Source organism: Triticum aestivum, chromosome 7A (genome assembly GCF_018294505.1).
Source record: "Triticum aestivum cultivar Chinese Spring chromosome 7A, IWGSC CS RefSeq v2.1, whole genome shotgun sequence".
In the NCBI taxonomy this organism is placed as follows: Eukaryota; Viridiplantae; Streptophyta; class Magnoliopsida; order Poales; family Poaceae; genus Triticum; species Triticum aestivum.
The window spans coordinates 370,801,156-370,825,361 of NC_057812.1; positions in this window are offsets into that span (position 1 = coordinate 370,801,156).

Consider the following 24,206-nt stretch of genomic DNA (forward strand, 5'->3'; position numbering starts at 1 on the left):
GTTGGAATTCCTTGTTTCTCCCATTATTCTGGAGTCTTCCAATATTGACCTCATTCTGGGAATGGAATGGTTGAAAGCGCATACTGCCTCTATCGTTTGCGCTACCAAGGTCGTTCACCTCCTACATCCTTCAGATGAGATTGTAACCTACCATGCTCAGCTTGTTCAAAACACGGAAGCACGACTTTATGCTTTGAATGCGTTGAACGCGGCACCTCTTGAGGGAATTGAAAAGATTCCAGTCGTTCGCAACTTCCAAGACGTATTTCCAGAAGAACTTCCAGGAATACCCCCTGCCCGGGCTGTCGAGTTCGTCATCGACTTGAAACCAGGCACCGTTCCTATTGCAAAACGACCCTACAAGATGCCACCTCATGAACTCCTTGAGCTTAAGGAGGAAATCGACAAATCTCTTCACAAGGGTTTCATTCGTCCAAGTTCCTCTGCTTGGGGAGCACCTTCTCTCTTCGTCAAGAAGAAGGACGGTACGAACCGTTTGGTCCAAGACTATCGTCCTATCAACCAAGCTACAATTCAAAACAAATATCCCCTTCCTCGGATCAATGATCTGTATGATCAACTGGCTGGTTCATCGATATTCTCTAAACTCGACTTGAGGTTGGGTTACCACCAGATCCGTGTTCGTGAAGAGGATATTCCAAAGACCGCATTTGTGACTCGTTATGGTTCTTACGAGTACACCGTCATGTCATTCAGTTTAACCAATGCTCCAGCTACATTCTCTCGTCTGATGAACTATATATTCATGGATTACCTCGACAAGTTCGTCGTAGTCTATCTGGATGATATACTGGTATATTCGAAGAATAAAGAAGAACATGCTGAACATCTTCGTCTTGTTCTGGAGAAGCTTCGAGAGCATCAACTTTATGCCAAGTATTCCAAATGTGAATTCTGGTTACCCGAAGTCACCTACCTTGGTCATGTTATCTCCAAGGATGGCATTGCCGTCAACCCAGAGCGCGTTCAGGCTATTCTTGACTGGACCCCTCCAAAGACTGTCAAGCAAGTCAGAAGCTTTCTCGGACTGGCCAGCTATTGTCGCCGCTTTGTCGAGAACTTCTCCAAGATCGCCAAGCCACTGACTAATCTGCTTCACAAAGGCGTTAAGTTCGATTGGACAGACAAATGTCAGGAAAGTTTCCAGGCACTCAAGGATAAACTGACTTCTGCCCCAGTGCTTGCTCCCCCTGATTCTCGCAAGGACTTTGTCATCTATTGTGATGCTTCACGTCAAGGATTAGGCTGTGTTCTAATGCAAGAGCGCAGGGTGATTGCCTATGCCTCCCGTCAAGTGCGTCCTCACGAAGAAAACTACCCGGTTCATGACCTTGAGCTTGCAGCGGTTATCTTTGCATTGAAGCTATGGCGACAATACCTTCTCGGTAATCGTTGTGAGATCTTCACTGATCATCAGAGTCTGAAGTACCTGTTTACTCAGCCAGATCTGAACCTCCGTCAGCAGTGATGGATGGAAGCTATTGTTGACTACAACTGCGGTATATCTTATACACCTGGCAAGGCTAATGTAATGGCCGATGCCCTAAGCCGAAAGTCTTATTGCAATAATCACCAGGTCTACAAAGCTCAACCCCGCCTTTATGAAGAGCTATGCAAGCTGAACCTTCAACTAATTCCACAGGGTTCTCTGAATAACCTTGTTTTGGAACCAACTCTTCTGAAAGCAATCAAGTCTGCTCAAGCCAAAGATGCTCATGTTGATCTGATGAAAAAGGATCTTACCTTAGAGAAATCCAGAGATTTCTCACTTGGTGAAGATGGAACCTTATACTTCAGAGATCGCATTGTCGTACCCCGGTTCGAGCTTATGACAGAGAAGGTGATGAAAGAAGCGCATGACACCCCTCTCTCTATTCATCCGGGAAGTACCAAGATGTATCTTGACATCCGTCAGAAGTACTGGTGGTCTAAAATGAAGCAAGACATTGCTCGATATATCGAAGAATGTGATGTTTGCCGTCGCGTCAAAGCAGAACATCAAAAACCGGCTGGACTTCTACAACCGCTTCCGATTCCTGAATGGAAGTGGGATAAGATCCAAATGGACTTCGTCACTGGCCTTCCCAAGTCTTAGAAAGGTAACGATGCTATCTTTGTCGTCATCGACCAATTCTCGAAGGTTGCTCACTTTCTGCCAGTCAAGGAGACTATCACTGCTAGTCAATTGGCAACCTTGTATATCTCCCGAATTGTGTCACTCCACGGCATTCCGAAGGAGATCAGTTCAGACCGCGGCAGTATTTTCACTTCTAAGTTCTGGGATAGTTTCCAAGAGGCAATGGGAACTCATATTACCTGGAGCACTGCCTATCATCCCCAATCCCAAGGCCAAGTCGAGCGAGTCAATCAAATTCTTGAAGACATGCTTCGAGCTTGTGTTATTTCTTTCGGCAAGAAGTGGGAAGAATCTCTTCCTTATGCGGAGTTCTCTTATAACAACAGCTATCAAGCCAGCTTGAAGATGGCACCCTTTGAAGTGCTTTATGGACGTAAGTGCCGAACCCCTCTGAATTGGTCAGAAACTGGGGAACGAGCACTCATTGGTCCGGACATTATTCAACAAGCTGAAGAGCAGGTTCGCATTGTCCGGGATAATCTCAAGGCGGCCCAATCCCGCCAGAAGAGCAACTATGACCGGAAACACTGGGGTTCAACTTATCAACCTGGTGAACAAGCTTATCTGCGTGTCACTCCTTTGAGAGGCACTCATCGGTTCGGAGTCAAGGGAAAGTTAGCTCCTCGCTACATTGGTCCCTTCCGTATTCTCGCCCGTCGTGGACTGGTGGCTTATCAACTGGAGTTGCCACCTCAGTTCTCTCACGTTCATGACGTCTTCCATGTGTCGCAACTTCGTCGATGCTTCAAGGATCCGGAACGTGAAGTGGATCCGGAATTGATTGAAATTCAAGATGATCTCACATACAAGGAGCATCCGATCTGCATTCTTGAAGAAGCTGAACGTCGAACCCGCCAGAAGGTTACTAAGTTCCTCAAGGTGCAATGGTCGAATCATACTAAAGAGGAAGCCACTTGGGAACGCGAAGATAACCTCCGGGCTGAATACCCCGATCTTTTCCCTTCTACCTCTTAATTCTCGGGACGAGAATTTCTTTTAGAGGAGGAGAGTTGTAACACCCCGGTGTAATGATGCTACAGTAACCCCTGGGGTTAAGTTAATCTTTTTGCTAAACATGTTCCTGATCATAATTGTCTCCTTTCTCTTTTAAATTCCAGTTGAATTCAAATTCAAATTTTGTCCGAAATTCAAAATGCTCAGACATGAGAACAAAAATGTTCATCATGTGCAGAATAATCCACAACTAATTTTGGTGGTGAACCAACATTTTTGCAAAAGGTTTGAGTGGCCTAAGCTACTTCAAACAGTGGCCTAAGAAATAAATTAAATGCCTTTTTAATTTATGAAAATTGGCAACTATTCCAAAAGCCACCCAACCTTTTTGAGGCAGTGCACTTTAATTCTTTGAGTTTGTTTTGGCCAGTGGCATAATTTTGCAAAGTCAATTGTGGCAAAAGAAAAATGCAACAGCTGCTGAAAAAAAAAAAAGGAAAGAAGAGGAGGTGGGAGAGCCCCTGGCCTCCCCTTGGGCTTCGGCCCACCCCAGCAGGCCGGCCCACCTCACCAGCCTGGCCGGCCCAGCTCCCCGAAGCGCGCCCCCTTCCTGTTCCCCTGGTGCGCGCCGCTACAGGGGCGCGACGCCGCCCGACCACCTCGCCGGCAACGCCGCGGGTGGATAAGGTCGCCGCCCCTGGACGCCTCGAGTCCCCCCTCACCTACCGCTACGCCCCCGCCCAGATCCACTCCCTTCTTTCCCTCGCTCGCGCTCGCCCTTTCTCCCCACTGCCCGAGCACGCCCGCCGTCGTGCCTCGACCGTCCTCACGGCTACCGACCTCGCCTCGCCTCGCCGACCTGTCCAGCAGCTCCACCGTCGTCGACTACTGCGACCCCGACCACCATCGTGACCCGGGATCCAGCACCGCGGAGGGATCGGAGCAACTTCCTCCCCTGCATCCGCCGGAGTTCGACGTCGACTCCGTCGCCGTCACTGCATCCCACGCCTCCCCGAGCAGCTCCCCGTCACCGCTGTGAGCCCCATTTTTTTCCTTCCCCCTCTCTTTTGCTCCCGTACGCGCCCAGAGCGGCTGGACCCGCCATGGCCGAGCCGAGCTCCGCCGACGAGCTCGATGCCGTCGTTGTGACCGTCCACACGCTCGCCCGAGCTCACAGTTGTGCTCCTGGGGTCCCCAGGAGCCCAACGCGCACGCGCACGCTCCCTCCCGTGCCTCCTAGCGTAGTTTCCGTCGAGGTCCCGTACGCGCGGCCGCCGTATCTCGTCGCCGACCCGTCTCCGGTGACCGTTTGGCCACGGGCTCGTGCCCATTGGACTCGCCGAACCACGAAGATCCTCCCCAGCCTCCTCTTTTGCTCAATAGAGCGCTGCCTCGCCGTTTCTTCTTTCGGCCAAAGCCGCTCCGCCGCTGGCCTCGACGCCGGCGCCGATTCCGGCCATCTCCGGCGACGCCACCGTCCCTAGTCGACGCGCCTTCGTGCGCTCGTTCGAACGCCCCTAACCGCGACCTCCCCCGTGCCCTATAGCAGAATCCCGATTCCCCCCTGTACGCGCCGCCGTGTTTTTAGTCGCCGGCGGCGAAGCTCCGGCACCGCTGACGTGGCACCACCTGGGGCCACCCCCCCGGGTCGCTGACCAGTGGCCCCAGGTGCCCCGGTTGGCCAGTTGACCAAGTCAGCTACGCTGAGGTGGCAGTTACTTCCACTGACATGTAGGCCCCACCACATAATTCGGTTAATTAAAATGTTTATATAACTAAAGTTAATTAGTTAATCTAATTAGCCACTGACATGTGGGGCCAAACTGCTAATTAACCCCCTGATCTTTTAAAATAACCCACTGTTAGCACTCTCTCTATGACATGTGGGACCCCCCTGGTCATCTTTGACCAGTCAACCGGACTGTTGACTGCTGACGTCACTCCTACGTCATGCTGACATCATATTCCTTTTCTGCTTTTAAAATAATTCAGAAATTGGTTTAAACTTTGAAAATCCGTAACTTTTAAACCGTAACTCCGATGAAAATGTTTTCTATATGAAAGTTGCTCAGAAAAATCCAATGAATCCGAATACGTGGTCCGTTCATCTGCCACATGCCCCTAGCATGCTGAACATGGAACTTTCCCCCTCTTTTCCTTTGTCCGGAATCCACCTAACGTCGGGAATTCACCCTCGGATGTTTCCCCCCTCCGTCTGCAACGTGTAGTACCGCGTTAGAGCACGCTTAGCGCTACGTATCGTCATGTCTTGCTTAGTGTTACCTCTGTTTGCTATGTATTTACTGTTTCTTCCCCCTCTTCTCTCCGGTAGGCCCCGAGGCCGCTGATGCCCCGGTGATCGACTACGTCGTCGACAACGACCCCTCCTTGCCAGATCAACCAGGCAAGCCCCCCCTTTGATCATCCCGATATCGCCCATTCCTTTCTCTCATGCTTTCATTAGATTTTGCTACTGTTATTGTATGCTCCTATTCTGATGCATAGCCTGCTTTTGTATCTGTTATTGCACCTTACCTGCTTATCCTAAACTGCTTAGTATAGGCTGGTTAGTGATCCATCAGTGACCCCCACCTTGTCCTTGTTGCCCCTGCTTCATCATTGAAGACCAGGCCCCGGCACCGCACATCACTTTCCCCTTAGTTGCTCGACACTGCTGGGTTACTATCGAGTGCCGAGGGTGAGACCTCTACAGCACTTCTGTTGTTAACCTGTAGTGTAGCTATTCGGTCGTGGTCATCGAGGGTGATTTCCTCCTTAACCACTTCCGATACGGCTCTGTCGTGCAACCCCTCAAGTGTGAACCTCGAGGGTGATTCCTCTACGTTCACCTTGATGATTACATTGAGTGGAACCCACCGGGGGTGATTCCTTGGGTTTTCCTCTTGATGTTTGGACACACGGATACTTGGACTTTACAACTGTTACTTGGAAAGTGATGTGGAGACGGGTTGACCTGGAAGGTGCCCGTGAGATAATTACGAGGCGTGGCCGGGCATTCTTAGCCCTTGCCGCAAGTCCTCGAGACGGGGCAACGGGGTCACCTCTTTCGTGAGGCTCTGCTTGTTACCGCGCGTTCCTAATCCACTACGATTTGGATATTTGATCCGAGGGGCCTCTGGCCTGATAGCACTAACCATCACGTGGGCATAGTATGGGCGTTCTGCGTCGTATACATCAGCCAAAGCTTAATAGACGTCAGCGACGGAGCGGCGCGCGCCGGGTTGGACTGGTAAGCTCCTGCCTTTTTAGGGAGGTAGCTAGGTCTGCTCACCGGCCGCGTACGCAACGTGCAGGAGTTTCCGGGGAGATGGCCCATGACCCCTGGGGGCATAGGTTTAGTCCGGCGTGCTGACCTCTCTGTTAAGTCTAGGTCGGGTTGCGGCGTATTGTTTGGCCGAGGCCGGGCATGACCCTGGAAAGTGTGTCCGGCCGGAGTTAAGCGAGCGTGGTGGGTAAGTTGGTGCACCCCTGCAGGGAAGAAAACATCTATCGATAGCCTGTCCTACGGTAACGGACACTTGGAGTTGTATCCCGATCGATACAACTAGAACTGGATACTTGTGATGAGAACTGGATGGTGATGAGGTTTTGATTGTGATGATAACTGGATAGTATGGCTCTGGGATTGCTTTCTCGCAGGGAGTCGAGAAAGGATCTCTGGCCGAGGTTGATAACACTACTACCACTTTACTTTATGCTACTCTACACCCTCCTGTTTGCTGCAAGATGGTGGTTCCCAGAAGATGCTAGTCTTCGATAGGACTAGGTCTTCTCTCTATTCTGGCATTTCTGCAACCCAGTCCACATATATAGCGTTCCTTTGATAATGTTGCATATGTAGTGTAGATCCTTGCTTGCGAGTACTTTGGATGAGTACTCACGGTTGCCTTGCTCCCCCTTTTTCCCCTTCTTTCTTCTTTCTGGTTGTTGCAACCAGATGGTGGAGTCCAGGAGCCAGATGCCACCTTTGACGACTGCTGCTACCCCGAGGGTGCCTACTACCACGTGACGGACGCCGACGACCAAGAGTAGTTAGGAGGCTCCCAGGCAGGAGGCCTTGCCTTTTCGATCGTTGTTGTTTTGTGCTAGCCTTCTTAAGACAAATTTGTCTAACTCATGTCTGTTCTCAGATATTGTTGCTTCCGCTGACTCGTTTGTATTCAAGCTGATGTATTCGAGCCCTCGAGGCCCCTGGCTTGTAATATAAAGCTTGTATTATTTTAATTTGTGTCTAGAGTTGTGTTGTGATATCTCCCCGTGAGTCCTTGATCTTGATCGTACACATTTGCGTGTATGATTAGTGTACGATTGAATCGAGGGCGTCACAGCGACATTGGACGGAGGACGTACTCCTTGCCCTTCATCTTGAAGATGTAGTGGTTCATTCGGCCATTGTGGATGACTCCTCTATTGAATTGCCATGGCCGTCCAAGGAGAAGATGACACATGGTCATTAGAACAACATCGCACTCCAAGGAGTCTTCGTAGGCACCGATTTTGAAGGAGACTTGTACTCGGTGCTCGACTTGGATGGTGCCGAAGTCACTAAGCCATTGCACTTTGTATGGATGTGGATGCTTCGTCTTGGGCAATTGGAGCTTGGAGCAAAGTTCTTCACTTGCGAGATTATGACAACTCCCTCCATCGATGATGACATTGACGGATCGTCCATTGATGCCAGCCTTGGTGTGGAATATGTGGCATCGTTGGTCTTCTTCTTGATGATGTTGGAGAGTCAAGACTTTGGAGATAACAAGTGCGGGACTTGAGTCTTCATCACAAAAGACTTGTTCTTCTTCATTGTTCACTTGGCGGTGCATGGCGACTTGCTCGAGGGCTGCCATTTCACCTTCGCTCATGGAGTCATAAGTGCCATCGTCGTTGAAGACCATGGTTCGCTTGTTGGTGCACTCGTAGGACTTGTGGCCTCGACCTCCGCAAGTGAAACACTTGAAGGAACTCGTCTTGACGGTCTCATCGGTTGGGGTTGATGATGATGAAGCTCTCGGCTTGAAGTTGCTCATAGGAGGATGGCTTGTAGTTGACGAAGCTTTCTTGGAAGTCGACTTGTCCATGTTGGTGGAAGAAGGCTTTGTAGTTGGTGTTGGAGGCATTGAAGCTTGGTTGTTGGAGAAGCCGTAGGAATTGGATGAGAACTTGGCATACTTGAAATCATCTTGCACTTAGCATTCCGCTTTGGTAGCTTGGTGCACTAGCTCGATGAGATTTGAGTATGGTTGGAAGTCGGCGATCTTCTTGATAGGATGATTGAGTCCATTCAAGAAACGTGCCATTGTTTGCTCATCATCTTCCGTGACATTGGCTCTTATCATTGCAATCTCCATCTCCTTGTTGTATTCTTCAACACTCTTTGTTCCTTGCTTGAGTTGTTGGAGTTTCTTGAAGAGGTCGCGGTTGTAGTAGGTAGGTACGAAGTGTGCTCTCATGACATCCTTCATTTGCGCCCAAGTAGTGATGGGTGGTTCACCTCTTGCCTCTCGGCGCTCTATGATTTGTTCCCACCAAATGAGGACATAATCTTGGAACTCAAGGGATGCCATCGCGATCTTCTTATTTTCTTCAAAATTGTGCAAACGGAAGATCTTGTCAACCTTCAATACCCATGAAAGGTACTCTTCGGGGTCGTTGCTTCTGTTGAACTTGGGCATGGTGAACTTGAGTTTGCCATAACGTTGCTCTTCATTGTGTTGGGGTCGGGGATGATGACGCCCATGTTGTTAATGATTGTGCAACTCGTGGTGCTCTTGGCACGGGGGGTAGTTATCGTCATGTTGTTCTTGTCGTGGAGGATCTCCATTGTCTTCATGCTCTTGATTAACTTGTTGTTCTTGGCGAGCTTGTGGAGGAGCTTGTCGAGCTCGAGGAGGAACTTGACGATGCGCGTGATCTTGAAATCTTCGTTCTTGAATTTCTTCACGAAGTGCTTCCTCTTGTTCACGGGCTTGTCGGCTTCGGTCGACAACGGCTCGACTCGAATCGCGTAGAGCTTGTTGCGTCGCAAGTGCTTGAGCGTCACGGAGTTGTTGTTCTTGACGTTGTGCCTCGGCATCTTGAGCATTTTGGTGTAGACGCGCTCGCTCTAGCTCTTCATGTTGGCATTGTCGTTGCCGTTCTCGGGCTACCGCAAAGGCCTCTTGAGTTTGACGTGGTCGGCGCTCTTGAGAGTCGATGTCGGGTAGCGGATTGAGGCTTGCCTAACGATCGGTGCACGCGGCCCGACGAAGAGTGTTCGATGTCGGTGTACTTGAGCCGAAGAGGGTGAAGTCGTAGTGGCGTCTTGAATGGCTCCTTCTTGAAGTGGAAGATGAGTGGTCGAGCAACAAAGCACGAATTTCGTCCATCCTTGCGTCATTCTCTTGCTTGTGATCGTCGAGCTTGTGGTCGAAGTAGTCCCTTGTATGTTGCTCGGAAAGTCGCAAGTCGGTGGCAAGGTTGTCGATGCGTTCACTCATAGCTTGTTGCTCTTGATGCAAAGCGCGTTGTGCACCAAAGAGATGACTCTTGGTGACAAAGGAGTTCATGTCGTCGTCTTGCTCCATGAAGAGTGGGTTGGTAGAAGTACTTGGCCTATCCATCATTCCAAGACAAATGTGAGTGGTAGAAAGAGAAGAACGAGTACCAAATGTACCTTGACCGAAGTTGAAAGTGGATCGAGGATCACTCCAATGTAGGACGAGGAAATAGCACAATTGGTACTAGCTCTTGTCGGTTTCTCACACCTACACAAGTAAAAGCTTTTGGTGTAGCTTGGTTAGGATGGTGGCACAAAAATTTGATGCAATTGTAAGTGAGCTTCAATAATGTTGGAAAAGATTCGCAGGATGCAATGTAACATGTAGACCAAGCATATAAGGTTCACGGAAACACACGCGCAAAAAGATAAGTGGGGTTGTGCAACCAAGGGTGAGCCAAACTGTGGAATCCACAAAAATGCTCTTGTTGCACAACACTAGAGAGACACTAGCACGATTGCACAATAGGCGGATACAAGAACTTGTGCACAACCTACTTAGCAAAAATGCAACGACTTCTATCCCAAATATGTTCTATGCAAGGTGTTGCTATGATATGATCCAAGATGATCGAGTATGACAATCTTAATGTTGTAAGATGCTATGGTTCTAGCTTAAAAGCTCTTTGCTTATCTTTTCTCTTTGCTTAAAAGCTTGTTTTTCTCTTTGATGTTTGAGCTCTTTTCTCATGCAATGCTTGACGAACCAAGATAGGAAATGAGTATGCGATGACAACTTTGTGACACAAGAGATGATACCAATATATGCAACAATGATATATGTATGCTATGGGAAGCAGACTAAGGCATAGCCTAGTGGTTGGAAGGGGCTGATGCCTTCCCACCCACCCAGGTTCAAGGCATGGTACTTGCAATTTGGGGTTGTTGCACCAATTATACTGTAGGGGTTCCCTTACAGTCTTTCTGTCAAAAAAAAGTCTCGTTGCCGGCAATACTCAATGGCTAGTCTCGATGGGTAAGCGACACAAAGGAGTAAGGCTATGATAGCTATCAATGTAATGGCAAGAGTGATATGTCCAATACCAAGATGAGGTTACCGGTCTTGCTTTCGGTATGGTGTCAAAATGGTTGGAACGAATACCAAGATGTAGTCGAGGTGGTCATTGTTGATGACGTGTCCGTGGCGAAGATGAACGGTGGTGATGTCGATGTCGAACCGTACCTAGATAGCCGAAACACAAAAGGATACGGTACCGCAACTCAAATTCTCAAACCTCGAAGTAGCAATTGTGTCGGAGAGCGAAACGGTCCAAAAATGGTTGGGTTATGCGGAAGTATATATGGTATATAGTGGGCACCGGAACAAAATTTGGTGGAAATTGGGCGGAAAACAGGGCGGTGGAAGGAGATGTTGCTGCCAGAGGTCGGATGTCCGGGTGGAACGCCGGATGTCTGGGTGGGGCCGGATGTCCGGGCTCTACGGGCCGGATGTCCGGGCTCTGGATCCGGGGACAAACGGGATGAACACCACGCGGAGAGGTTGAATCCGGCGAAATTCGGAGGAATTTGTGGATGGAAATTGGGGGGAAAAGGATTGGAAGCTAGATCCACTCAAAACAAAGCGAATCCACGGATCCAAACCAACAAAATCTCAACACACCAACAAATCACAAAAAAAAATTTGGGCTATTTTTGGTGGGGAATTTTTGAATTAGGACGAAAAACAAGTCACAACGGTAGCGACGCGGATGGTGAGACTGGAGAAGAATTCGAAGGCAAGCCTACGGACACCCCCCATGGTCATAACGATCAATGCATCGCGGAGTTGTGGCTGGTGTGGCAACCGACGTGGTCGCTCGCCATTTATGTCTTTGTCGAGGTAGCCGACAACGTTGGTGGTGGAGCCGTGGTCCAGGTAGCCGCGTGAAGAATGTCGTGGTCGATGTCGAATAGGGGTGAGGGTGTCGTGGAAGTCGCCATGGAGCCGCGGGCGCTAGGGGGCGCCGAGTTAGCATGGGTGCAGTGGTGTCAAAGCAGTGGTGCGTTGGGAAGAAGATGTTGTTGACGACGTGTCACGGCGGGTTTGCCAATCCCGGGGACACATCATGGACGAAGGCACACATCGGTGTTGCCAGCACCGTGCATGCGTAGACGGACGAAGACGAAGTTGACGAAGCACCGACCAGGCTTGCCAGGCCCGGGGACACATCGTGGATGAAGACACGCATCGGTGTTGCTAGCATCAGGCATGCATAGCCGAGAGACCTGCACGAGCTGTACGCCATATTGGAGAAGTCGGAGAGGTCAGTAGAGAAGAACTCGACGACGATTGTGGCATCCATCGGCGCGGGGACAATGTCACCAATGGCGGTCCGTGTAGACGAAGTGGTCAGGGTAGATGACAGCGATGCTGACGATGGGCTGGTGCTGGACGAAGACGAAGGAGGTGGATGGGTGGCTGTGGCGGCTGCGGCGGCTACGGGGGTAGCGGCGGCTGCGGCCAAAGAGCGTCGGTGGCGGCCTGACTGCGGCGGCAGCGGCGGCTAGGTTAGGAGCGCGGTGGCGGTGCTCGAAGTAGGCGAAAAACCCTGAGAATGTGACGAAGATCGGCGCGGACGGTGGCATTCCCGCGCCAAGGGAGACAGTGTGGCGCATACCACGGTAGGTCGACGCGTGGTGATGGCAGAGTGGACTGCGGGAGGCGGCGCTATGGCCCTAAGGGGCGACGCAGCGGTGGCGGGTAGGTCGGGTGACGACTGGAAGACCTTGGGGCGGCGTCGGGGACTGTGGGCCATGGCGCTAGGGCGGTGCAGCAGCGGAGCGCGGGTCGGTGCAACCGCGGGGACGGCCTCGGGGCGGCGGCTGGGACTGCGTATCGTGGCACTACGGCCCGTAGGGGCGATGCAGCGGCGACGCACGAGTCGATGTAGCCGCGAGGAGAACCACGGGGTGGCCGCGCGGTGGCCTGACAGTGCGACACGGCTGCAGCCCGTTGCTCGATCAGTGGAGGGACACACTGAACTTGGGGACAATCTTCACGGGACCTACGGAGGCGCGTGCAACCGACGGGCTAGGTTGGTCACACGGTGTAGATGAGGGGGATCGTGGCGTTGAGCGGGTGGCGTCGATCGATTGGCGGGCCGGTGCACGAGCGGCGGCTATGATTGGACGCCGCATGGCGCGAGGCCGCCGGGTGGAGGCGATGCAGGGGTCCCGATCGGAGAGGGCGCAGACGGTCGGCGCAGATTGGCGGGTGGGCCGGCGTGCAAACGATGGCCATGAGGGGCCGCCTGTCGCGCGAGGCCGCGGGGTCGGTGAAGGAGCCTTCTACGGTTGGCAGGCACGGGGTTGTGCAAAGAGCGGGTCTGGCGGTCAGCACACAGATCGTTTACCCAGGTTCGGGCCGCGGAGACGCGTAAAACCCTAGTCCTGCTTTGATGTATATTTAGGTGTTCTTGTGTTCTTGAACTAGCTGCGGTGGCTCTCTAGTCGAAAAGATTTGAATCCCCCTCCAGTATGCCTCGGGCCTCCTTTTATAGACAAAAAGGGGTCACCACAGTGGCACACAAGAGGTGGAAAGGTGTACAGGGGTTGAGTCTATCCCCTGGCATCGTCGGACAAACGCATTTAATGCGCTGCCGACGTGCCCCTCTTGCATTATCGGGGACGGCAAAGAAGCTCGTCCCAGCTGTCATCGCCTCGCCTGGCTCCGACGGCGTCCAAGCTGACGAGGCGTCGTAGCGCCACGTTGGCTGGCTACTAGGCTGGCACGGTGGTGGAGCCTTCATGAAGATCTGCATGCCACCACGCAGGTGCTTGCTGAGTTGGTGTAGAGGCCGCGCTCTGCCACGCAGATGCCTGCCCAGCTGGTCGAGCTGGCAGCTATATGGGAGCGGCGATGGAGTTTTAGCAGACGCGGGCCTGGCTGTGGCCCCGCAAGCATCCTCGGCAAGAGTCTTGCCGAGGGCCCGGCAAGGGTCTCGCTGCGGCACCGCGGTCATCCCCGGCAAGGATCTTGCCGAGGGTCTCGTGGATTTCCTGGCAAACATCTCGCCAAGGATCGTCGTCTTCTGGTTCCCATCCGATCTTGTGTATCTATGATCTCTACAAAGATCTGCATGCCACCACGGAGGTGCCTCCCGAGCCTTGGCTCCAATATGGTTGATGGTGTTGGAAACCCGTGGGCTCAAGGGTGGGGCACTCTGCTAGTATTAGGCAAGTTACCCTGGCAAGGATCTTGCCGAGGCTGTGGGAGACACCTGGCAAGGGTCTTGCCGGGGGAGTCCACCTAGCCCTCTTGCTCTCATTGCACCTCTGGTCTTGGCGTTAATTTGGTCGTCTTGTGCTCCGGCTTCCCTCCTCTGCCCTGCTTAGTGTGGCCGTGGGCGCGGCTCTGACTGCCCGTGCACAAGTAAAGGGGTGCAAAAGGAGGGCCCCTACTTTTGTACCCCGACAGGAGCCCCTGGGCCTGGGCCACACATAAGCGCGACCCGTTGTTGGGCTAGGCCCAAAACGGTGCGCGGGCAGGTGGGGCGGATTTTTACCGCAGTAACTCTCCGTTCGCTGCGCTCCCCCACGACCCGCGTTGAACGCGCGACGTGGTGGGTCATGTGTGACGTGGGGGTCGTGCGTGGGGTAGTTTCCGCACGCATGCGTCACGTCGTGGTAAACAGGCAGCTCGCACCTTCCCGGTAAAAAGGAGGAAAACGCAGAGGCACTGCTCATTTACCCTATGTGTCTTCTCCAATCTCGGAACCGCCGTCCCTTCTTTCTTCCCCCTCAAGCCCTTGCTCTCGCTCGACGCCGTCATGTTTTCGCTGCCCCTTCTCCTCCACCTTTCGCAGCCGCCATGGCACCCAAAACCAGCAAAGGCAAAGGAGTGGCCAAGGATGTCGGGGGGACGGAGCTGCCGGAGAGAGAGACGGCGGCGTGGCGGACGCAGCTCGCCTACTTTCCCTCGACGGTCGACGCGGTCCACCTTCGGGACAACTTCAGGCCCCTTTGGGGGCGCAAGATGGGGGGAGAGTCGACGGGGCATCCGGCCTAGTGCGTCATCCCCAGCGATTGCGCCAAGGCCGCCCCGAATTGGTACCCATTCTTCGTCGACTACTTTTCCTGCCGCCTCTACCCCCTTTCTCTGATTTCTTCAATGACATCATGCACACCTATGGCTTCCATCTTCTGGATTTCACTCCAAATGCCGTGGCGTGCATGGATCTTTTTGCCCAGCTTTGTGAGGGCTTCGCTGGAGTGCTTCCCAGCACGGCGCTCTTCCACAACTACTTTTATCCTCGGATCCAGAAGGGAGGCTCCATCTCCGGTTGTGTCACTTGGATCCCAATGCCCCTTGAGAAGGGGACATATCCGAAGGGTGCTCAGAAGGAGAGGTGGGACGAGTGGTGGAGCCGGTGGTGCTGGATTGAGGAGAAGACCCACAGGAATTTTGCCAAGTTCGCCAAAAGCCACCGGTTCGCAAAGATGACTGGGGCGACGTCGACGCCCAGGACGGGAGGCTCACGGTCGCCACCACCAGGATCCACCGCCTCGCCGCTGCCGGGATCACCCTGGAGATGATTGGGGCAGATTTCATCCGCCGCCGAATTGGTCCACTTCACAACAAGGGGATGCCGGCCTGGCTTTTTAGCAATGTGGCTGATAATATGAGACTTCGCCCTGGCATGAACCACAACTTCACGGTGATGGCGCAGGCCCATTTCTGCCAGCGGCTGTTTCAGCTCGACGTGAGTCGTGACGGCAGGGCCGAGAGGGTCGGCAAGGCCGCGAAGGCCGGCAAGGTCGCCAAGGGGGCCTTGTTCGGGTTGCCAGCGGGGGTGGTCTCGCTGAGCAACAACTCTCGCCAAACCGACATCATCGCCATGATGCCATACTTCAATGCGCACGGCCTTGACCTGAATTGGGCCGAGCTGGAGGAGGATCAGGTGCAAGAGTTCTTCGACACCTTGGTGGAGAAGTACGTCCGCGAGGAGCCACGGCTCATCCAAGACACCACCCAGGCGGAGCTGGACTACATCACCGCCAGGGCGGCGGAGGCGGAGCTCGCCAAGGAGGCCGGTAGTGCTGGCGGCATGGAGGACGAGGCCACAGCGGCCGCAGAGGAGAAGGAGCTCGCCTAGTGGGTGGAATCCACTGGGGAGGCCAGCAGCGCCGGCACCTGGGTCCCTCTCATTGAAGATGACGTCGATGAGCCGTCCGAGGAGGAGGCCGAGGCTGTCGAGCCCCCATCCACGGGGAGAGGGCGTGTCCTGCGGCGGGTCGTCTCCGGAGAGCCGGCCTGCCCTGGCAGGATCGCACAGCCGCAACAACCTCCGGAGGCGTCCATGGATCAGACGAGGGCTGCGGCAGCGGGGAAGGCGGTGAAGGTTGAGGTGGTGAAGAAGAAAGCGGCTGCCCCTTCTCCGTCCAAGCGTCCCCGAACTCCACCTGCTTCCCCTCCTCCTGCAGGTGATGACACGGAGGTCTTCTTCGACCTCGGGTCTCTTAGCCTGAGGAGGAAGAGGATGGCCGTGGAAGAAGAGGCGGAGGATGAGTAAGTGTCTCATCTTTTGTCATCTCCGTCCCCTCGGACCGTGCCACTTTTCTTGACTTGTCTTCATCTTCGCAGGGATAGGGAGACGCTGGCCCAGAGGGTGGCGAAGAGGGCCAAGGCCTCGGCGGGCAGCCAGCCCCCGGCGGGCACCTCGAGTACACCACTGGTGATGGTGGAGAGCAGCCCCCAACGTGTGTTCATTACTCGCTCCCCATCGACATGTGTTGGGGCACGATTTCTTGTGCTGACCTTGTCGTGGTTGCAGGAGGAGAACGATAGCAGGAGGAGCCACTGAGGGCCACCCTCAACACGCCGCCCCCATCAGCCACGCCACCCCGAGGGACGTCCCCGGCAAGGGCCCCAAGCACAGAGCCCATGCGCACGGAGGAGAAGGAGGAGGTGAACCCGGGTGCCGGCGGCTCCGTCCCGACACCGAATGTCGGTGGGGAGGGGGCCACTTCGTCCCAGCTTGGCACAGGTGAGTTGTTTGCCTCCCGTTCCCGCTTGTTCTTGTTCTTTCAAATTTTGATCTTGGCTTTGTCTCATTCTCCTTCTCGGTACCCAGATCCTTCCTCGGCGGACCGGGGGGGCGTGGACACCATCATCGAAGAAGTCACCAGAGAGGCCGCAGCCAAGGTCGACGAGATCGCCGCTAAGGAGGCCGCCAAGGACATTATTGAGGAAGCCGCTGAGGGGCCTGCCGGGGAGGCCGGCGAGGCCGCTGCCAAGGAGGCCGGCAAGGGACCTGCCGAGGAGGCCAGCAAGGCCGCTGTCGAGGAGGAGGTGGTCAACGACCAGCCTTCCTCCTCCGCCGCTTCTGGCTCGGGAAAATATCTGAAGGTGGGTGACGACTTGTTCGTCCACCTCCCATGGACGGCGAGCACTAGGGTGCCCACCTAGGGAGAGGTGTTCGACGATGAGGTGCTTGCCGCCGCTGGGCTCGAGGTCGTTGACGGACTGAGCGTCGATGGCGGTGGTTCCCAGGAAGAGTGGCTCTTCCAGAGCATGAGCGCTAGCTTCCACAAGCTTCAGGCGCTGCACCGTGCCCGCCTGGACAAGGCCAAGTCCAGGATGGCAGCGGTGGACAAGGCGGAGGCGGACCTCGAAGGGTGCGTCGCCGAGGCGCAGGCTTGGTTCCGCCAGGCCTGTGAGGAATTTAAGGCCGCCCAGGACCAGCTGGCCGAGCACAAGCTGGAGCTTGTCATGAAGCAGGCCGATGTCGAGAAGGCCCAAGAGGCGGCGAATCGACAGGCCACCAAGGAGGAGGCTGCTCGGCTCCAGCACTAGGCTGAGCTGAACTCCTAGGAGGAGGACCTTGCCGCTCGCAAGGAGAAGCTCGCCGCGACACTCCGCGGCAAGGACGAGGAGGTCCAGGAGCTTGTCGTGTAGTGGACCCGGGAACTAGAGCAGAGGCACGAAAAGGCCCTCAATGCTCAGGCCCAGGTTCATGCCGGCAAGGTGAACGAGCTGGAGGCGGAGCGTGATGGGCTGAAGAAGCAGATCTAGGAGCTGACGGGGGAGAGGGACGGGGCCAAGGGCGCTTTGGCTGACGCGTAGGCCGCAGTCCTCGAGAAGGTCGAGCTACTCTCCACGGCCAATGAGTCTATCAAGGACCTGAAGTTGAACCTGGAGGGCCTTGAGGGGATGCTCTCGGAGGTCAGGCCCCGGGAGGAGACCCTGACCAAGGATCTGGAGAAGAAGAGGCAGCTGCGAAAGAACAACGCCGCCAACCACGTGGAGTTTGTGGCGGGCGAGAAGCTCTGGGTCAGTCGCCTCGCCGAGGTTGCCAGTAGGCTCACCATGCAGCTGGCTATCATGGGGATGTCCAACGTGAGGTACGTCCCGGAGCCAAACGTGAGTCCTAATGCTAGCCTGACCCTGTTCTTTGAGGGTGTTCTCGGGGCCCTGGAGCGGCTCCGCTCCAACAGGGCGGCCTCTCTGGCCGAAGAGGCCCAGAGGCTTTGCCGGGGTGCCATGACCAAGGTCCTCACCAAGATGGCATACTGGAACCCTGACCTCGACTTTGAAGCTTCGCTAGATAGCTTGCCGGACGACGTGGACCCCACACCGCTCTAGGAGCGCATCGAGCCCATCGTCAGCCTCATCGACGGAGTTTGGAGGGTACAAGGCCAGCGCCGGGACTAGGCACCCCGTTTCTTATCGCCGTTGCATGTTCATGACCAAGACAATTTTTACCTTTAGTTAGAACCGCAGCAACAAATGATGTAATGTAACCCTGTAGTACTTTTGAAACGATGCATGTTATTTTCCCGTTTGATCTCCCTATGTATGTCCACCCTACGTTAATCGGGTAGGTTTGCCGGCGCGAAAACCCAGGCGGCATCTTGAGAATGGATCCTCAATGGCCTGCCAGGTATGCTTGCTGCTGGGCAAACCACCTCACTGCTCTTGGCGCGGCCGACTTGAGCTGTCGAGCGGACTCGAGACAGAACGAGGGCGTTGCCAATAGTGGTAGTGCCCCACTGCGTGCAGGTTTTCCATACACAGGGCAAGATCGTCGAGGACGATAACCTTATATATAAAAAGGAATTACTCAAAGTTTTGCATGACTTAACTTTTCGTCCGCTACGTGGGTGCTCGCCGCGTCCACCGAGGATGCCATTTGTTCGGTCGTCATCTTGCTTGAAGTGACGACCATGATGAAGCCGTTGCTTCAACCAGGCCGGATTTTCACAACTGCGCACCCCCTACCTGGTGCGCCCGAGATGTCGGTGGGAAATGACACCTATGGGGTCACTGAGATCCCTTCTACGGTTGGCGGGCGCGGGGTTGTGCAAAGAGCAGGTCTGGCGTTCAGCACACAGATTGTTTACCCAGGTTCGGGCCGCGGAGACACGTAAAACCCTAGTCCTGCTTTGATGTATATTTAGGTGTTCTTGTGTTCTTGAACTAGCTGCGGTGGCTCTCTAGTCCAAAAGATCCGAATCCCCCTCCAGTACGCCTCGGGCCTCCTTTTATAGGCAAAAAGGGGTCGTTACAGTGGCACACGGGAGGTGGAAAGGTGTACAAGGGCTGAGTCTATCCCCTGGCATCATCGGACAAACTCATTTAATGCGCTGCCGACGAGCCCCTCTTGGTTTATTGGGGACGGCAAAGAAGCTTGTCCCAGCTGTCATCGCCTCGCCTGGCTCCGACATGCGTCCAAGCTGACGAGGCGTCGTAGCGCCACGTTGGCTGGCTGGTGCGGTGGTGGAGCCTTCACGAAGATCTGCATGCCACCACGCAGGTGCTTGCTGAGTTGGTGTAGAGGCTGCACGCTGCCACGCAGATGCCTGCCCAGCTGGTCGAGCTGGCAGTTGTATGGGAGCGGCGGTGGAGTTTTTGCAGATGCGGGCCTGGCTGCGGCCCCGCAGGCGTCCTCGGCAAGGGTCTTGCCGAGGGCTCGGCAAGGGTCTCACTGCGGCGCCGTGGTCGTCCCCGGCAAGGATCTTGGCAGGGGTCTCGTGGATTTCCTTGGCAAGGATCTCTCCAAGGATCGTCGTCTTTTTGTTCCCATCCGATCTTGTGTATCTATGATCTCTACAAAGATCTACATGCCACCACGGAGGTGCCTCCCGAGCCTTGGTTCCAATATGGTCGATGGTGTTGGAAACCCGTGGGCTCAAGGGTGGCGCACTCTGCTGGCATCTGGCAAGTTCCCCCGGCAAGGATCTTGCCGAGGCTGCGGGAGCCACCCCGGCAAGGGTCTTGCCGGAGGAGTCCACCTCGCCCTCTTGCTCTCTTTGCGCCTTTGGTCTTAGTGTTGCTTTGGTCATCTTGTGCTCTGGCTTCCCTCCTCTACCCTGCTTAGTGTGGCCGTGGGCGTGGCTCTGACTCCCCGTGCACAAGTAAAGGGGTGGAAAAGGAGTGCCCCTACTTTTGTACACCAACACAGGCCGGTCGCGACGGTGTCGGAGTAAAGGCGCATGTAGGTCGACGGCGGAGGCGGGCGACGCAAACCAATCAAGCAAATCGGAAAAAAATAACAAGGGCCGGCGGGAGAGAGAAAAACCCCGAAGCAAGGGCTCGGGAAAAATACTCTCTAGGGCAGCTGGTCAACACGATCGGCGGACGAACCCTAGGTACGAGCAGCGCGGCCCCCGGCGGCGGTCATGGTGGCCGACCGCCTCGGAGGCGGCGCGCGGAGCGGAAGCGATGGGCGGCGGCTAGGGTTTTGATCAGTTAGGCTGATACCATGTTAGAAGGTATAGAGAGGGATTTGTGGAATCGTTGTTGTATTGTTTGAGCCTCGTGGGTATATATATAGGAGTACAATGATCTACTTGGAGTACAAGACACGCCAGAACAAATCTTAGTCTATCTCGTCTTTCCTAATAATGAATACACTCAACAGTGGCAGTGTCCCGGGGAGTTGAGCTCCAAGGTGTCTTTGTCACAGTGCTTATCGTTTCAGTTCCGGAATACCAAACGGTGCCGTCATAAAAAACACTTCTATACTCTTTGTGGTGAGAGTAGTTTGACGACACTCAGTACTAGGGAGAGCGATCAGACATATTTCCACATCTAGTATATCGGATGTTTTCGATGGTCTGAGGTACACGATTTCCGAGGTTTTCATGGTTATGTGTTGACGGATGGATACAGTTGGAGTTTAGGATTTGTTAGTTGTGTGAGATATTTGTGCCTCCATGTATCCCAAACACCAGATTGCATAACCAGAAAGTTTCGGGAGTTCATAGGTGGGAATTCAAGTAGTTACCTAGGTTTATCCTTCCAACAAATGCATGATGGGTTATGTATTTGTTTCGAGCTACTTTTCAAGCCAAATCATTTGTTTTGTTTTGAGTTGTGGTATTTGAGTTGCTTCAATGTCAAGTGTTGAATCCATACCTTTCCTAAGCGGTGTTCTCATATTTAGATGTGAATACCAATCCTTTCGATCATTGAGATTGTCATTTCAATTCTTTTCCAACCGGCGTGCTTCCTTTCAGGCTAATCCAATCATTTCAACATTCACAAGATCAATTCTCAGTTTTCTCAACAACGTCTGTTTCATCCGTCCCAAGTTGCCTTTGTTTTTCCCACCATCCCACCATTTTCCTCAAGGACTCAGATTACTTAATCAAGTATCCATTTTATTCATGTGAAGTCTCTTCATTCCTTTCCTTTCATGTTGTACCCGGTGGTTCTCATGTAGATGGTCTACAAGTTCTTCTCTAGTGGACTAAACTGAAGCTTCGGTGTTGATTATATCTCTTCCTTTCGTTTCACATGTGTTCCAATGTTGGAATGTCTTCTCCAAGGCTCTCTTATTTATTCACCTTCGTATATTCATATCCGGATTGCTGAAGTTATCTCAGAAGATTCACGTTTCCATTGCTAATTTGTTCAAGCTATTTCGAGGTTGTTATCTCTTTTGAGCTATTTAATTCAACCGGTGCAATCGCTCTTTTAAAATCGTTCAACGGTGTTTTCTTTTGAGTGGGCCCTAAGCCACAGGTCTTTTCGTAGGATCTTACCTGACTCTTCTAATTTTTTTTGGAGTTATTCTCAAATTATTTTCAATTGTGACGTAAGAATGGATTTTCATCAGTCATATGCCTTCTCCAAGATCGTTTTCAAATTCTTTTCATCTTTCGCTCAACATTTCCTCTTTTAATTCTTCCAGAGTGACTCAACTATTCATTGTGGTATTTCTCGACGTCATTCTTAGATTTGAAGACCGAAGAAGAATTTATCTTGAATCTTGGTTCGTTCTCTTAAGATTCATGCTTCTAGCTTCGTGCCATCATCACAATCATTTCCAATCATGAGAGCTCTTTCATACCCATTCGAAACATTTGATGAGTTCTTTCCATTTCGATTCTTTGAAGGACATCATTCCAGAAGAATTCTTCATTCTCAACTTTTAGCTCTCGTTCTCCATATTCTACCGGTGCTTCATTCAATTACTCTATTGTTAGCTCATGATCTCTTCCTTCACTTGAATCTAAATTCCCTCAAGTATAGTTGTTCATTTTCTAATTCTTCCCGGTGATTCATTCACTTTTCTTCAATCGTTTTAATGCTACCGGTGGTCCATTGAGTTGCACTATATCTCTCTTCAATCTTTTTCAAGAAGAATAAGTAGTATGCCAAATCTGTTGCTTGTCATCAATTTAAATTGGTGAAGGATACACATAACTTAATTCCTATTCTTGTGTCATCCAAGTGTTTAATTCCTTCTTCCGGAGTTTGTTCATGACGAGGAACTTCTCGGTTCCAAGTTGATTGTCTTTCTTTTCCGGAGCTTCAAGTTATTTCTATTATATCATTGTGAAGCTCCATCTAAATAATTGCAAGGCTTCACCTTGTTCTTTCAATTTCTCTTTCTTTCCATCATCCTTTTATTACCGGAGTTCTTCATGAAGGCTCAACATGGCGGTTTGTCAAGGATACCTTTCATCCTTGAATTGTTCGTCAAGATTTTTCTCAGAGTTATGATCCGCCAAGCTATACTCTAAAATAAACATGGTGCTCAACACATGTTTTATTTGAGGAGTTCAAGCATTCTTCATCTTGCCTTCCGAAGTGCAACTCTTTCTACCTTATCATTTGAGGTGGTGTTATTCCATTGTTGACAATTGCCCTTCGTGTTTCAAGGTTCACATGTTGTCAAGAATGAGATATTTAAACCCACCTTTTTCTTCCTTGGAGTTATCTTGGGTTATATTTCACCTAAAGCCTTCCCTAAGGAATGTTACTAATTGTGGTGACTATCGATAATCCAAGTTTCCTCCTATTCTCTGGGTAAAAGGAATTTTCATCTACTTGTTGATCTCGATCCAATTAACTATTTCCGTTAGTGGCCGGTTGTCACCTCATAATTTTGAGATGTTTTCCATAAGCCCACAACAAGCTTATCCCTTTCATTGTTGATTTTCCAACAACTCCGTTCAATCCTTTTTTTAAGGATGCTCTCTCAAATTTATTTGAGGTAGAACATGTTTTCTTCTCCGTTCTTTTTATTCCATTCTTACATTTCTTTCGGAGGCATTGTGATGTTGCTCTGTTCGTTCCATCATCTCATTTTGCCAAGATCATGTTCTTTTACTTGCTCCATTTAACCGGAGTGTGGTGTTCTCTTTTCAAGTTCTTTTCATCTTATCAAGCTTTCCTTCTCTTTTCTCCCGGAGTGATTTCAAAGCCTAACTTCTCCCTCGAGCTCTTGGTTCTCATCGTATTCCTTGTTCCTCTTGTCCAACAGACTGTTTGCAATCTTGTTCATCTCAATGGTATTCTTTCTTTCAATTTGTTCAACCTCGGCTTGTGGTTTCACTCGTTACTCAAAGAAGCAACTTTGTTTTACCTCTTCCTCTTCCGCTTCTCCTCGGTGCCATCCCTAGATCTCGGGGCGAGATCTCTGTAAGTGGATGAGTGTTGTGACGACCCGAGACCCACGCTCCAGACGCCTTCCATGTTTTGTGTGACCGCTGTGTGTTTTATTTGCTTGTTGCATTCATCATGTCACCATTCACATTGCATCGGCACTCTGTTGCCGTCATTGTTTTCAAAACTTGCATCCGTTCATAGTTCTCGCTTCTACCCGTTGCCTTCATTGTCCCTTTCGAGACCAACTGTTCTTTTGTTGTCCGACCGTTTGAGCCTCTCTGCACAGTGCACAATACCCCCCTCGCATGCGCGTCCGAAACTTCTCCATATCCGAACCGGGCTTTCATTACTGATGGGTCCGGATCATCCCCAAACATCTCTAAAACATCATCTGTTCTTTGTTGGACTCCCCTAGTTTATTCTTTCCATCCATCCAATTTAAATTGGATGTCCAAAAATTACCCTCATTTCACTATATATATATACCCCATAACCTAATCTAGACAAACCACCTAATTTCTAGGGATCCTACCCTAGCGCCGCCACCTTCTCCATCGGGATCCCCTCGCCCGATCTTCCTCGATCCCCTCACCTAGCCTGCGCCTCCCTCCTTCCTCGTTTTCCCTAGCTGCCCAATCCCCACCGAGATCTGTCTCCACCATCCAGCTCCACCAGCAGACGAGTCCCCTGCCTCCCGAGCG